This window comes from Nelumbo nucifera, chromosome 2 (genome assembly GCF_055504915.1).
Source record: "Nelumbo nucifera cultivar China Antique chromosome 2, China Antique-T2T, whole genome shotgun sequence".
Taxonomy (NCBI): domain Eukaryota; kingdom Viridiplantae; phylum Streptophyta; class Magnoliopsida; order Proteales; family Nelumbonaceae; genus Nelumbo; species Nelumbo nucifera.
Window position 1 is genome coordinate 46,252,362 of NC_142650.1, and position 16,564 is coordinate 46,268,925.

General features: G+C 38.0%; 1 long non-coding RNA gene across 1 annotated transcript; it reads right to left on the reverse strand.

The window, feature by feature from the left end:
- Positions 1–8,794: 8,794 nt before the first annotated feature.
- Positions 8,795–15,925, reverse strand: LOC148802165 (uncharacterized). Its single transcript, XR_016082181.1, has 3 exons — positions 15,046–15,925; positions 12,216–14,898; positions 8,795–10,767 (listed from the first exon to the last, which is right to left on the reverse strand). It is a non-coding gene; the product is annotated as an uncharacterized LOC148802165 (long non-coding RNA).
- Positions 15,926–16,564: the final 639 nt, after the last annotated feature.

A 16,564-nucleotide genomic window follows, 5' to 3' on the forward strand; every position in this document is an offset into this window, starting at 1 on the left:
AAAAAACAAGGCAGAAAAAGAAACATTGGAGTTGATTAATGCAATTTGGGAGCTGCTCGTAATTGAAACAGCCATACCTTAAACATGTGTGAGAAGCCGTTTGTAAAAAAGCCAAGTTGACATTTCAGGCAGAAACAAACAACAATAGTATTAACCGTTCTAGCTGAATTAACTCTTATATGTGATGTAGTAATACATATCTATCACCTGCAGTTTGCATTAATCAACTCAAAACCTTGTAATTAGAAATAGAAATGCATCAAATATTACCTAAATATGCTCAACCAAATGACTTGTTAGAACATTGAAATGAAAATGCCAATATAACACTTATGTGGAGTCAAAACAAGAACACGACACCATGATACCAAAATGGTGCCTCTTATTAGGAGATAAATCAAAGAACTTGGCTTTGATACCAAAGATACGCGCATGTATAGTGGGATTTTCTTACATGACCATAAGATTCCTCCACTAGATTGCGTTTCCTCTTAGAGATTATTGCAAAAAAAAGGAAAAAGGTTCAAAAGATTCCACCTCTCAAACTCTAAATCAGATATTCTTTAATGGGCTTCTGTTCTTTCTAATATATACTGATAACTAGTTGCACAAAATCATCATTCAACACCTATCATCTAAAATAGATTTATTGTAATAATCTTTGTGTTGTGTCATGAATTTTTGTTGTTGCCTACTTATGGGTCATGAATTTTCATAGTAATTTGTTGTGGAAGAATAGGACTCAATTAATATCTAACTTATGGGTCATATTAATACGCTATGTTATGCTGTTGGGTTTTTCTATTTTATGTATCCTTTGGTCGTTAAAATATATATAGAGATAGCAACTTGAGGGTGAAATTTGGGGTGTCTTGGGATTTAGATTTTCTGAGAGTGGGATTTAGATTTCACCAAAGCTTTAAAAATAGGACTGGACATGGAACCATTTTCACTATTGGTTTTCAAGTTAAATGGTTTAATTGTCCAGTTCGAATAGATGGTCATGATGTAGCGCAATCCGGTCGGTCCTATCTGTCAACGACCTTGTCTCTGACTGGAGCAACAGGTGCCTGAAACGGGGAAGAAGGCGAGGAGTCTCCGGGGAGGAACCCGATGAGAGTGCTCCGAAACTCAAGTTAGTATTTCCTCAAAGGGAAGATCAAAACCAAATAGCGCAAAGTTATCACGTACCTCCATTCTCGGGGGGAAGAGGGCCTTTTATAACCACTTCGCGCACTCACTCCCAAGCTCCTGTCAGGTCGGGTATCATTACCTCTGCACTTCTGCCAGTTCGGGTGTCGTCACCTCTGTTGGGGCAGGCAACTGCCACTGCTCTCTTTGTTGGAGTCGTCTCTGTAACTGGAGGTGGCGGTGGTAGGTGGTCGTTGAAGTGCGGCTGTCAAGCATCAGATCCCAAGTCAGTCTGGTGCGCCGCCTCAGGATACGGGCTCTGGTGTCAGGTACGGTGGTTCAATTCGGTGGCCAGGAGATAGTGCTAGAGTGGTGCACGAGGTAAAGTCTTGAGTTCGGATAGAAGTGTGGCCCGAACTGCCCTGGGGTGGGCCAGTTTGGGTTGTGGCCCTTTGTGCTCTTCGCAAGGTTTGGGGCCAAGGGGAGAGTTCGGGCTTCTTTCGGGGAGCTCGGGTCACAGGTCCCTCTTGGGGGAGCTCGGGGTTCCTCTTCTTGGAGCTCGCGCCTTGAGCACTGCCGTGCCGAGCTGTCGTTCTTGTCAGGTCACCCTTGGCTGCTTCCACGTGTCGGGGTGGTCAAGAGGTCGAGTCAAATTTACCTCCATCAGGTCCGTTTTGGTTTTAAAAAATAATTAAATTAAAAAATGGCCAAAAACTATTGTTTGAGTCAATGGTTCAACCGCCTGATCGAATTCCCTGATCAACTGGTCTGACTGTCTGTCTGATCGGATCTAGTTTTCAAAACCATGGGTCTAACCCAAGAGCGATTTGAGTCACATGTTTCAAAAACGTTAACGTTCCTCTTTAAAATAAACTTGGCTACTTCAGGTGCTAACTTGTTAGTTGATCTGGTCGTGTGAGAAAAATTTTGATTTCTAGACTTCTAAATATCAATAGGTTGCACCTATGCTTATCGGGTGAAGCCAAAGCCATTGTCTCAAAACTCATGATAGTAGACTATAAAAAATAAAAAATAAATAAAATCAGAGTTAGCATGCTTATTCTCTGGGAGTCCTTTTCTGTAGCAGAGGGACAAAGATATAATATAAACCACTCCCTTTTCTAAGCATAACAAGGACCTTGGAAGAATATTATTTTTTTAAGTAAATGCTTCACCCGGTAGGCCCAAACATGCAAATAGAATTTTATTAGAATCCCAGAATTATATTCTCCCATCAATGAGTTAGTGTTTGGTTAATAAAGAAATGTATAATTAGGTTGTCTTTTTCATCACTGGTGTAAGAATATCTGATATAGATGTGTGCAATATAATTAAGCATGAATCATAGTATTTAGATTTAACTTATACAAATTATATCGAGACAAAATTATACTTTATATGGTATAAATGTTCATGTGCATTGTGAACATTTTATTTTTCTTTTTTTATAAGGAATTGCAAGCACTAACTTGAAAAGCGTGCATACTTATGTAAAAAAGATAATTTGAAAATGTATCAAAAAGCAATAGCAACTAATTTGGACGAATTCATTCTATTGTGTGGCGTATTGACAAAGATTTTGAAGAATATACCCATACCATCGTAGATGTTCCTTGCAGTAGGTGGGTGTGGACCATAGGGTTAGGAAGAACCAAATTCCATCCAAATGGTTGAAAGTTCTACGGCAAGAAGCATAACGAATCTCATGGACCATGTAACTCTAATGGAGTGAAGGAGCCCCATTGTCTTGCAAAGTTCACATATTTTATTTCCCTGTCTTAGGTGGTGTTTGATAACTAATAAAGTAGGCAAGAAAAGTGAGACATGAAACATTTTCAAATTTGAAAACAGAGATAAATGACAAAATTCAGTGGGGTAAAATAATGACTCCAATGCCTATTTGCCTACCAGAAAAAAATGAAGCTTTTTCTACATTTCCCTTTCAATGCCTACTTTAATTAACAGATATTGCAAGGTGCCAACTTGCTGATTAATAAGGTCTCCAACTAGTTATAACTTATAAGCTTGTAGCAGAAATTTGGGATCGAATTCCACATGCACCACACGATCCGGTTATGTAGTCCTATAGAGCCAAACAAAAGTTGTCAAATGCATTATCTTATTTGTTGCATAAAGTAACTATATTATGATCGCCTAAAATCTATATCTCCCGGTACCTGTATGATATCGTTCATGAGAAGATGTTCCGGATGCACAGCTATAGTCTCTTGTGGGTAGTGTGGGATAACAGATTTAGGGTTAATATAGACCTTCACCATAATCTCATATACGTAAACATTCTCGCAAGTTTGTTAAAAGCTTTCTTTAGATCACACTAACTCATATTTAAATGGATTTGGACACACATAGAGATGTTAGTGGGTTGGGTTAGGTGGTAAAACCACACTGGCCCGACCCTATCAGGTTAGGGTTGGGTCAGCTTTGTTTGGGTTTCGGGTTGGTGTGAACCCACACTGGACCTGATCCGTTGGCATTACAGCTTTGGAAATACAATTTAAATGGTGTCAATTGAATATAGGTGTATTGCATATGGGCCAGGGCGGGATGGGTTTGATAGTTGAATTTGCTTTAGGGTCAGGTTCGGGTTGGGGCAAATCTATACTGAACCTGACCCGTTGGCATCCTTAGATACAGTTAGACCTGTTCATAGGCCAGGCTCGGGTTTAGCTTTTGCCAAAATTTGAATGGGCCCCAACCCGAAGCCCGAGCCTGACATAGTGTAAGTCAAACCCGAAGTCTGGCCAGTGAACAAGTCTAGATACAGTGTCATGACCCTAATCAGAGACCAGGTCTGCTCCTCACAGAGCACTCCTCACACTGACTTTACAACATGTATCAACCAAATTCGACTTCTATCAGGGCAAAGCCCATTCGATCAGCCTTTACTGCCCTGCATTGAGAATATCTCCATACTTGTATGCTTTATTTCATGGAGAGATATTCCCAATGCAAGGTTGCAAAATACTGTTAGAATGGTGTGGGCACTGATTTGCCCTGATAGAAGCCGATCTAAGGTACATCGGGAGCTTTTTCTATACTTGTATATTATTATTTAGAAGAAACTAGTAATCGAGCACATGCGTTGCACGTGAGAAAATTTTCTTCATATTAATTATTTGAGTTCTAAATATATCATAGTTAAGATAGAAATTGAAAATTAACAAAAATAACAATATGATTAAAAATAAACTTAAATACTTGTAGCAAACAACAATTATTATTAAATTTTGTATTGCATTTTTATCATAAATAAAAATAACTTTTATTTTAACAATTATTTTATTTAATATGGTGAATATATAACATCATAAATGTTCTCAAATGTTTTTGACAAAATTGTACATTTTCATTTCTGGTGTTCTATCATTTTTTAAATATTGATTGTTCAATTATAACATCATGGGTTTCTTTGAAAATTTGGATCATTAACCCACCATCTAGATAAGAAAATAGTTTTGTTTTTGGATTAGTTTTAAATTAGGAAAAAATATAGTCGGAGCCAACTGTATATTTTAAATTAGGCTACAAATTGGTCCATAAACCAACAAAACTCTAACAACCGGCTCTACATTTCAAATTATAAAAACCCTCACCATGTCATCAGAGGCTTATGTGGTCGTTGCCAACATGGGACTTTTAATTCATATTGGACACAACAAAAAGCTTATACCAAAATTGCCTTTTAATGTTGGGTGATTATAAAAATAAAAAAGGGATTTTAGTTTTTCTCTCTCTCTTTCTCTCTCAATCTCCTTCACACTCTCTTACTCTCACAGTCATCTTTATCTACCCAACGACTATGTGATTTGAAAATAAATAAAAATGGTTTTTGGTTTCTGTATTTATGTTCTCAATATAAATTCCTCTCATTCGCTCTCTACCTATCATTATTCCTTAATTTATCTCATTATTTTTTTCAATCGATCTCTCTTGCTTCCTTAATTTCTATCATTCTCCCTCAGTTTCTCTCTCACTCCTTATCTCGTTCTTTTTTATTTTCTTACACACTTATATTGGTATTAATCATATTGTATAAAGGAACATGAGACCAACTTGGTATGGTTAAAAAATCATTACACTAATTTGATAAAAATTTACGAGAAACTCTTGTCTATGAAATTTACACTAACTGAAGAATGATACAGATTAAGGGAGAATGAGATATTGATTTAGAGGGAGAGTGAGGGAGAAGAAAATGAGAGATTGAGGGAGAATGATAAAGAGAGAAATAAAGAGAGGTTTTGATTTGGCTACATACCAAAGTCGAAAGAGTGGGAGATCAAGAGACAGATGGAGTCATGGAGTGGGAGAGAAACTGAAAACCTATTTTCGGTATAGGCTTTTTGTTCTGTCCAACATGGACTAAGAGTCCCATGTTAGCAACAACCACATAAGCCTCCAATGACATGGCTGGGGGTTTATAGTTTGAAATGTAGAGCCGGTTGTCAGAGTTTTGTTGGTTTCTGGACCAACCTTCAACCTAATTTTAAATGTACAACCGACTTTGACTATAATTTTCCCTTTAAATTATATATTTCATTTACATTATATCAAATATTTTTTACTTGTCACACTTAATTTTTGTTTATCTGTGGTATCATTTGACTCAATACATTAACCCACCATCTAAAAAGAAAAATAGTTTGATTTCTAAGTTAACATTAAATTTTCTATTACATTTTCATCATTGATAAAATTATTTCTTATGTATAAAGCTTATTTTTGTTCAATATAATGAATGCATAATATTAGATATGTATCAAATATTTTATTTTTTATAAATATATAACATTATATATGTTCCTATAATTTATTTATTTTTTGATTCATTTTATTTTCTATTATTAAAAATTTTATTATTTGACTATGATATCATTTCATTTCTAGGTAGATTTTAAATTTAACATTCCATTTTCATCATTAATAAAAATACTTTTTACATTTCATAGTTATTTATTTTAATTTTTTATTATTTAATTATGACATTATTTATTAATCCATTTGACCCCAAATGGTTGAATTGCTTGCCCACCACCGGAAGGGAAGAAAATGGTTTTGTTTTCAAAATATTTATTTTTATACTACTAAAATTAATATTGTGGATTTAATAGAATTTAATGATGAGAAAAATATATCTTAAATATAGAACTTAATGAGTAGAATAGGAAAATATTTTTATTTCTAATTGGTTTTAAATTTATATTCCATTTCCATCATTAATAAAAACATTTCTTATTTATCGTACTTATTATTGTTTAATATGTATGTTAAAAAATTTCCCTATTTTTTTCATTTTATCTATTTTTTATTTTATTATTTAATCGTGGAAACATGGATTGACTCATTTAACCCAAAATGATTTAATTTCTTACCATCACCTAGATGAAGACACTATTTTTGTTAGGTAGATTTTAAATGTATGAGCTTTTATGTTATTGGAATTATTAATTTATTAAGTATGGATTTACTTAGTAAAACTTAATGATGAGAAGAAACAAAAATGACTTAAATATATGATTCAATGAACATGAATGTAAGTTAATAACTTAAATGTTGTATTTAATGAGAGAGAATTGAATGCATTGACTATCTTAAAATTACATATTTTTAACTCATTTAATATCAAGAACCGACTACCTTATTTGCTCTCATTTTTTATCAATAAATTTAAATATAGATGGGTAAGTTTTGTCCTTAGAAAATTCCAGAAATATTCTTGAGGCCATTGGTACTTTTTAAAGTAGTATAGATGTTTCTAATACACGGTGGAATGTAGCTATGAGGTTTGGTGTAAGGAGCAGATCCCAATTCCCCTAATTAATCAACACTTAACCCAAGGGTTTTAAATTTAATATTGGATGTTCATATATTTATTTATTCATTTGTTTTGGTGATGAAATAGTTGAATTAAATGGATAAAAAATGTAATGCCTCAACCCGCTAATTGAACCAATGATCCGGTCACAATCCCCATCTTGGTGTTGACGTTGTCAATGACTTGTTGATCCTATTTAGGGAAAATAGTCCACACTGTTTGGAAGCTTTTTACATATGACACATTATCTCATTCAGTTCCTCGTAGGAGTGGAAGCGAATTGAGCCTTTCATGAGCTATTCGATCTCGACTTTTGAAAAGCTTAATTCAGTTCGGTCTAAATCAAGCTTTGAGTTGAATTTGAGTAACTATTTTTGTATGTGTAATAATAACTAGTTTTTGTAATTCTTAAATTTTTTATATGTAAAATAAAAATATATTTTTTTTTAATTTTATAGGAAGCTTGGCTCACAATCGAGTTTGAATTGAATTACAAACTTTTGAGTCAAGCCAAACTCGAACTCAACTCTCTAGCTCGAACCAAGCTCGAGCCTCATGGCTTTTTGGCGAGTCGATCTTGAATAGATAAATATTCGATTCAACTCATCTCTAATCCACCCTTAGTGCCTCTTCCTCGTCTTTTTTTTTGTGTGTATATATATACATATATATATATTTATATATTTATGTTACAAATACTCTTTTGTCCCACACCCTCTAAGTCCAGATCTGCTCCTTATAGAGCACTAGCACCAACCTCACAGCATGTACCAACAGTAGATTAGGAACATCTCTCATACTTGTATGTTATTATTCAATGGAGATATTCCCATTATGTGGTGGGATGTGGCTCTGAGGTCAGTGTAAAGAGTGTTTTGTAAGGAGCAAATCCCAACTCACACTCAGGATATAGATTGGACTAGTTGAAGGCAATGGTTCTGTAATGGGCTGTGGAACTAATGACAACACCCCATGTCATTTATTAAATGTATATGACCTATGACCACTCTCTCTCTTTCTCTCTCTCACTTACTGCTTATGACTGATGTGGATTATTATTAATTTGTTATTGATTCAACATCTGGTTACATAGATACTCGATTCAATTAATATTTGAATTTCTTATGATAAAATTGGGATATGCTCCTCATAGAGTGCTCTAACACTGACCTCACAGCTACATACCATTGTGTTGTGTATTGAGAACATTTTCCATGAATAATAACATAAAAATACGGAAAATGTTCTTAAGGCTGTGTTTGGAAGGAGTGTAAATGCAAAATTGCAGTGTGTAAATTTGCATTTCACCGGTTCAGAAAAATGTAAAACGATTTGTTTTTGCATGCTTGATTTACGCTCTTCATGTTTGGCACGAGATACAAAACAACGGTGTGTGCTTTTGCTACCATTTGGATACTTAAGCGATGTAAAAATACTTTGTAGACTTGTGTCACCCGGTTTTGAAAATTAATTGACCGTTTGAAAATTAATCTCACCTGCCTTTCTCACAAAGCCCACCAACCGGTGTTCATTGATTGATCAGAGGATACCATTGATTGATCAGCCACAATCTCTCATTTGTCCTACATGCAGATGAGACATCTGCATCTTTTGCCACATATGCAGAGGCCAGGTATATAATAAATATTAAGCTGGTCATTGGCCCAATAACCTATGTCGCTCAATGACCAGCTTATATCCCAATTTGTATGAATATCACTGAAATTTATTGAAATTCCACATAAAATTCACTGAAATTTCACATAAAAAAGGTACTGAAATTCCATAAAAAAAAACTACTGAAATTCCACATAAAAATTAACTAAAATTCCACATAAAAATTAACTAAAATTCCACAAAAATATTCACTGAAAATTCCACAGAAAAATCTACTGAAATTCAAGATCTACAAGTATGTTGTAGACCTGTATGAAAGCTTACATTGGACCACACGAGACAGTCAAACCACTGGAACTGGGAATTGGTAAATACTCCAAATAAATATCTTAGTATAGGCATTTTATTTATTAACTTGTGCTTTTTTTGTTAAGAGTCATTTTATATTTTCTCTCTTTACCTTGTACCCGATTTCCTGTATCTCATGATTTCAACAACCTCTTGACCAAAACCTTCTCACAATTGTTAAAAAATGAGTAATGAATTTGTCAGCTATTCATTTATTGTTCAGCTACTCACTTCATCAATGCATCTCAAAACAGAGATGAATGCTTTAGTATCAGTTAAGTCCGTTCTTGCTAGAACTTTTTATATCTTATTCAAGTGAAGATCATTTTATCCTTTTAACAGGCAGTGCCTTAAGTTAAAAATCTTCAATTTTTAAGGTAGCTTTCCTTGTTCATTGGCTATTTTCTGAGGAATTTTTGGGATTGATTATTGCTTGATCTGATGGTAAAACATTGGAAAATATTGGGCTGAAAAGCATGTGAATGGGGGGTTCCAGATTTAAGGGCAGCAACTTTGTGAGAAAAAAGAAGGAAGAGAACAAAAAATAAATAAATAAATAAATAAATAAAACTAGAGATTAGGATTGACTGTTCCTACTCCTAGTTCCATCCCTCCCAACTCCCAAGGCCCTGTATCTTTAGGACCAGCACTAGGTAATGGCCTTTTTGCTGAGAGAATGGAATGAAATTCAAAATGACATTGTATACCCTAGCTAACTGGAATGCTCCAGACTCCACTTCTTGTACACATTAAAGACAAAATGTGCCACACCATTTGAAATGAATAAGCAACAAAAACACCTTCAAGAAGTTGGTGTAAACCAGTATTAAAACTGCACAGATATAAATATAATGGCCTTGAGGATAAGTATGCCGATACTCTCTAAAATTGCTTAATTGAATGACTTACTGACTTGTACCTTTTAGTGGATAAAATATTCAAGGGTACAGTAATAATAGTTAGATGATAAAATATTCAATGGTACAGTAATCTATCCAACTTCAACTTCAATTATTAAGGAACCCACAACCTCTCCATGAAAACTTACTTAGCAAAAGACAGGACAACAAAGCTTTTCAGTTCAGCCAAGGTTCAAAATGTCACAACAAATATATATTAGTGTCTATCAACCTCTATCATGTAGACACGATTTATTGTGATTGGGAGAGGATTGTGGGTGATTTTATTGCCAAGTCTATATCTACATGACTACATCTACATCTGCTAATAACAAAACAAACAGCTCTGTACCACCTCTCCCTGACATATGAGAAAAAAAACTTGTTCGTGTGTCTTTAAATTCTAATACATTGATAGGTGTTCAAGCTTGATGTATGTAGCTTTGTTTGTTACTAGAAGATCCGCACTATCTACCATAGTAATAATAATAAAAGCAGAGTTCGGTGAATATTATTGGAAGGTGTTCAAACAACGACGTGTGGTGAATGATACAAACATGTATCAAGGCCTAGATTGTAGTATGGATCATTTAACAACCCCCACCCAAATCTGACATGTTGTTTCTGTTTTACTGTACTCAAAGAGTAGTAAAACAGGGCACGCAATCAGATGGCTAGGCCATTGATCCAGTCAAAATGATAAAAAACCCAGACCCCGATGAGCTGTTCAGGGCATGCATCAAGGTCATCAGTTAGTTAAACACTAATTAGAAGATGATAATTTCTATCTTCTCATGCTTTGAATTGCATTACAATTTACATGGTCAAAACTGCATTACAACCTATATCTTGTCTGCCACATGTGTCTCTTAGGCTTGAGAGGAAGTAGAAATTGGAAAGTTCATTCTTCACAGCCCATCACACCATTCCTTAGGTCTAGCAAAGAAAAACAAGGGTTCAACCTCTGAGTAGCTCCCCTTTTAGAGATTGACATAGATAGCTTTATCAGGGAATAATGAATAATAAAAAATGTGATTTCAGCTTAGTTGTTGATGTGATTGAGGCCTAATTTATTTATTTATTTGGTAGATGCGATTGATTACTTCACCTATGAGCATGTATAGATTACAATATCTAAGGCAAATATTATATACACAAACAGGTAAAGTGATACTAGAAGCACTTATCACCTAAGTGCAAACTAGCAGTGGTCAGACATCAGACTTTAATCCACTTGACATCCATCTTTATTTATTTTTGGTATTGGCATGAACTAGTTAGAACCCATTCAAAGAGTTAGCAGAAGAGACTCAGAAACATGTGGTTGCTCAATAATTTCCTATATATAAACATTGCTAGGTTCCCATACTTGGGCAAGCTTAGGCTGTTTGAACTCTGAAACATAATTGGATAGGGCAACTTTGGGCTGCCTGAGGCATCATTCTTGGTTTGGTCCACTAGAGCATTCACTCAAACTTGGATGGGTTTCTAGAAAAAGAGGTGGAGAATAGTGGCCTCATGGTGTCATCAGTAGCTGCTTGTGGGACTCCATGGCATAGAATTAAGCTAATAGGACTCAGCATTGTTAAAAGACTCCTATGGGGTCCCTGTGGATACAGCCTTGGTTCTCACGCAATTGTGCAGTAATTAATCACTTTAATGCCTCAAACAGAGCTTGAATTTCACATATTTTTCTGAAGGACCCCAAACCATATATAATTAAAACAAAAAAGAAAAAGAAAATCCTCAGCATTGAAGTTAAATGGTAAAATCAGATATATATATATATATATATATATATATATATATATATATATATATATATATATATATATATATATATGAAAGCAAAGTCAGCAGATGTATTAACCAAAAGCAAAAGGCACCATAAGAATAATTATATGGAAGTTTCGATCAAAATCAAACAGATGTATTAACCCAAAACCTAAAAAGCATTTTGTGGCATTGCTATTGTTTTACTCCTGATGTCTGCTTCTCTTTTGGCAGAACATGTATTGTGGGGAAATGTGAAAAAGCCAAGCTTATACAATTTCAGATGTATTTCATCATTAAGTGGAAAATATGAACCCAGAGGGAAGGGGCTTAATGTACAGTCAACTGTGAGATTGGGCTGAGGGAATGACTAAGCCACGTACTATCACCACCCACTATCCATTCTCCTCCTTTAACCATAAAACTTGTACTTCCATTCTTTTTGTTGGGGATTTGGATGAGGGAATGTTTGGAGATAAAATTTGTGAATGAATGAAGGTTAAGCGTTATGTTCATACTCTATATCTATCACTAATAAGTATCAGCTGAGATTCCATTAAGTAGGTGATGAATAAATTTTTGGTGATGTATCAATTTTTTGTGCTAAGTACCTCGTCATTTGGTCTGCTTCCAAGTGATCGGTGACTCAGAGGCCGAAGTTAACTTCTGCTGGATGAGGACCTGGATGCCGAGCTGGGGTAGATTAGGTGCCGAGTTAACTGGGCCGAGCTGGGCAGGTTAGGTGTCGAACTGACTAGACCGAGCTAGGCAGGTTAGGTGACGAGCTGACTGGGCCGAGCTAGGCAGGTTAGGTGACGAGCTACCTATTAGTTGCTGAGCTGACCAGAGTGTCGAGTTGCCTGGTGGCGAGCTGGATTGATTGTTGAGCTTCGTAGTTCTTTAGAGACCTGCAAGGAATCAATGTCAGAGGACCCGGGGTGGCTAACCCGGCGAGGTTGCTCCGATACTTAAGTCAATACTCTCATAGTAGACTACGAGCTAAAAATCACAAAGTATGAGAGCTAAAATATGCTTACTTGCCCCCCTATGCCATTGGGGTTGGTGCCTTTATATAGGCATAGTTTGGTGTGGGCTTCACACACCACACCCGAGATTTCCGAGAAGTCGTCTAAGTGGTCCGAGATTCCCTAAGGTAACTGCCATGCACGTTGACCACCCTCTAGATCGTTCGGCACGTGGGCCAACTTTCAAGGATCGTGGGAGTGTTTGGATATGCATGTCGAATTTGTCGGCGAGCACGTCTCGCAGGTCGCCAAGTTGGTGCCTATGCCAGGCCGCCAGTTTGCACCTGGGCCAGGCCGCCAGGTCACGCCTGGGCCAGGCCACCAAGTCGCACCTGGGCTAGGCCGCCAGGTCGGCGCCTATGCCAGGCCGCCAAGTGGGACACCATCAACTTGGCTAAGGCAAGTTGTTGCCTAAGTGGTTCCCGGTGTCACCTAGTTGTTCCGAGGTGCCATGTGTCACAATATCATTGGAGGGCCAAATCCGCCCTCATCATTTGCCCCCCACTCCCGAAGTAACTCGGCGAAGGGAGTATATTGCTCCTTTTGGCCTGAAATGACTAATTTGATGAGCTCGTAAGCGTCGATTCAATTCCTTAGGCTCTGGGAGCGACTCGCAGTCCACTCTCCTTACCCTTGATTTTGTCCATGCCAAAGAGGCGATTGGGTCTTATGTGGTGCCAAAGTCTTTGCCAGTTTGACACTTTAGCCCTTGGGCTCTGGGAGCGACTCGTAGTCCACTCTCCTTGATCTTTGATTTTGCCCATGCCGAAGAGGCGACTGGGTCTTATGTGGTGCCGAGGTCTTTTATTAGCTCGGCACCTTAGAGCTATGGCTGCGCTGCATCGGCATCGTTAGTGACGTCGGTTACCTACTCCTAAAAGAAGCTACTAGGAGCTCGACCTATGGGGGCAGCACTACTGACTTTAGGTCATCAGCTCGCACGGGAGCCTTGGAAGGCTCGACCGACTGGGGCGTCCATGTAGTTTGTTGGCCACCTACTCTCGCGGAAGCCACGAAGAGCTCATCTTTGTAGAGAGTACCTCGCGAAGAGGACTGATGAGGCCTTATCCGAGTTGAAATAAAGTTGGTAGAGTTGCTTAGTTTGTTGGCCATCAACTTTCTGCATAGTCTTTGAGTTCATAAAAAATGGAAACTATAAAGTGAGAGCTTTTAATTTCTAAAAGGTGAGAACTTAGCTTTCTGGAAGAAGAGGACTTAGCCTTTCGGAGGATGAGAACTTAGCTTTTTGTAGCGTTTCCCATAGATGACGCCAATTGATGAATCAATTTTTGGTGATGTATCAATTTTTTGGTTAAGTACCTCGTCATTTGGTCTGCTTCCGAGTGGCCGATGACTCAGAGGCCGAAGTTAACTTCTGCTGGATGAGGACCTGGATGTCGAGCTGACCAGGCCGAGCTGGGGGCAGATTAGGTGCCAAGTTAACTAGGCCGAGTTGGGCAGGTTAAGTGTCGAACTGGCTGGACCGAGCTAGACAGGTTAGGTGACGAGCTGACTGGGTCGAGTTAGGCAGGTTAGGTGACGAGCTGCCTGGTGGCGAGCTGGATTGATTGTTGAGGTTCATAGTTCTTTAGAGACCTGCAAGGAATCAATGTCAGAGGACCCGGGGTGGCTAACCCAGCGAGGTCACTCCGATGCTTAAGTCAGTACTCTCATAGTAGACTGCGAGCTAAAACTCACAAAGTATGAGAGCTAGAATATGCTTACTTGTCCCCCTATGCCATTGGGGTTGGTGCCTTTATATAGGCATAGTTTGGCGTGGGCTTCACGCACTGCATCCGAGATTTCCGAGAAGTCGTCTAAGTGGTCCGAGATTCCTTAAGGTAACCGCCATGCACGTTGACCACCCTCCGGATCGTTCGGCACGTGGGCCAACTTCCAAGGATCGTGGGAGTGTTTAGATATGCATGTTGAATTTGTCGGCGAGAACGTCTCACAGGTCGCCAGGTTGGCGCCTATGCCAGGCCGCCAAGTCGGTGCCTGTGCCAGGTTGTCAGGTCACGCCTGGGCCAGGCCGCCAGTTCACACCTGGGCCAGGCCGCCAGGTCGCGCCTGGACTAGGCCGCCATGTGGGACACCATCAACTTGACTTAGGCAAGTTATTGCCTAAGTGGTTCCGGGTTTCACCTACTTGTTCCGAGGTGCCACGTGTCACAATATCATTGGAGGGCCAAATCCACCCTCATCAGTAGATACTTTCCTTCGACTTCCTGAACCACCATTGATTCAAGAGGAGAGTATGGTGATTCTGCTGAATAATTGTTGAAAATGAAAATGCCAATACCAGTCATCAAAACACAATTTATCTTCAATATAATAGTGAGAAAATGAAAATACAAGAGAATCTAAAAACGCAAAAAAGCAAGTGCACAAAATAGGGGAAGAAGTTATTTTTTACTTTCAGGTAGTACGAGAGGGTCTTCACAGAAGAGGTTCGTTGTTCTCTGACCAGCACTGGGTTCACAGAAGAGGTTCGTCGTTCTCTCTAATCTCTGTTGTGTATATTTCAAGACTTCAACGCAGACAGAAGAGGTTCGTTGTTCTCTCACCATTCGGAGGCTTAAACGCTGACACTCAGACGTTTCGATCGGACTCCTCAGATCTTAGAAGGCTGCTAATGGATCGGACTCCTCAAATGGCTGTTGGTGGATGTTTCGAACTCAGAGCGCCAGGCCAGTGGAAGAGAGTAAACTCCTCTCCTATTTCCCTCGATGAAAAGAGGGCGTGATTTTTTACTTCGAAAAAATCGATGTAGTTTTCCACCGGTAGATCGATGTAAATCATCCGATGTTTGCAAATTTCCATCAACAATAGAAGTATTTTTACACTGTTTCCAATCACATAGAATTCTGGACCGGAGTGTAATAATGCACTGAACCGGCATTTACACTCGTTCCAAACGCAACCTAATGTGCGGCTGAAACATGATATTAAATAAAGCACAGTAAACTCCCAAACTGCACAGCCGGGGATGTTTCTCCCGAACAGCCAACGTTTTTTCAATGGACATAAGATGGGGATAACCGGATAAAGGACATGGTGCAAGTGAAACCCACCATCCATAACATGAAGATCTTGCAGACTTGCAAGTTTTGATCCAATGCCTTTACTGTTAGAAGGGAGGGGATGACAAGGCAGTTGGGTTAAGGAAAGATGCCTAGAAAGTCAGAATACATTACCTATCAAACTTACAAATAATGTTTTACAATAGGGAAAAATCTATGATACGGGAAGAGTTTTGATCAACCAAAGCACTCCATAAATTGTGATTAATACCACATGATTGGTCACCTTTTTATTGATTGGCTGTAAGAATTTTCTCATATCATGTCTTTTCGGTATTATAGTCAACCCTATATAAACCATCTAGTGGTTCAATTGATAAGCTCTCTTGCAGCAGAAACTTGAGATCAAATTCAACTGTCACCAGGGTTAGGGTTGCCCTCTACCCGTTGTGAATTGCAACTACACATCTTTAGGAAATCCTGTTGCTGGGGGTGTTATGTATTTGGGGATGGCCAGACGGGTTTTGGATAGAAAATCTTCAGTGGGCTTTTTGGGCATTTGATGATTTTCATGGGTCGATCAATTTGAAATGTCCATTAAATCAATGGAAAAAAAGGCTAGGTATTATACCAAAAGAATTTAACCAATGGAAGAATAATGTAAAAACTATAATGCATTCCACTTCAGAATTCTAAATTCCATCCCAAATTTACAACAATTCAAAATTTTAAAGGAAGAATGACGGTTTAACCCAGGGTCAGAATTTTTATGCCCAAAGTACTGTTGGGATAGGTGTCAGCTGGGAATTGATGCCAATTTAAGGGTGGGCATCCATGCATAGAGTGGGGGTATTTAACATTTTGAATGTTTATAGATATGTAGTGGGATTCAAAAATCTGCAATGGGCCTGT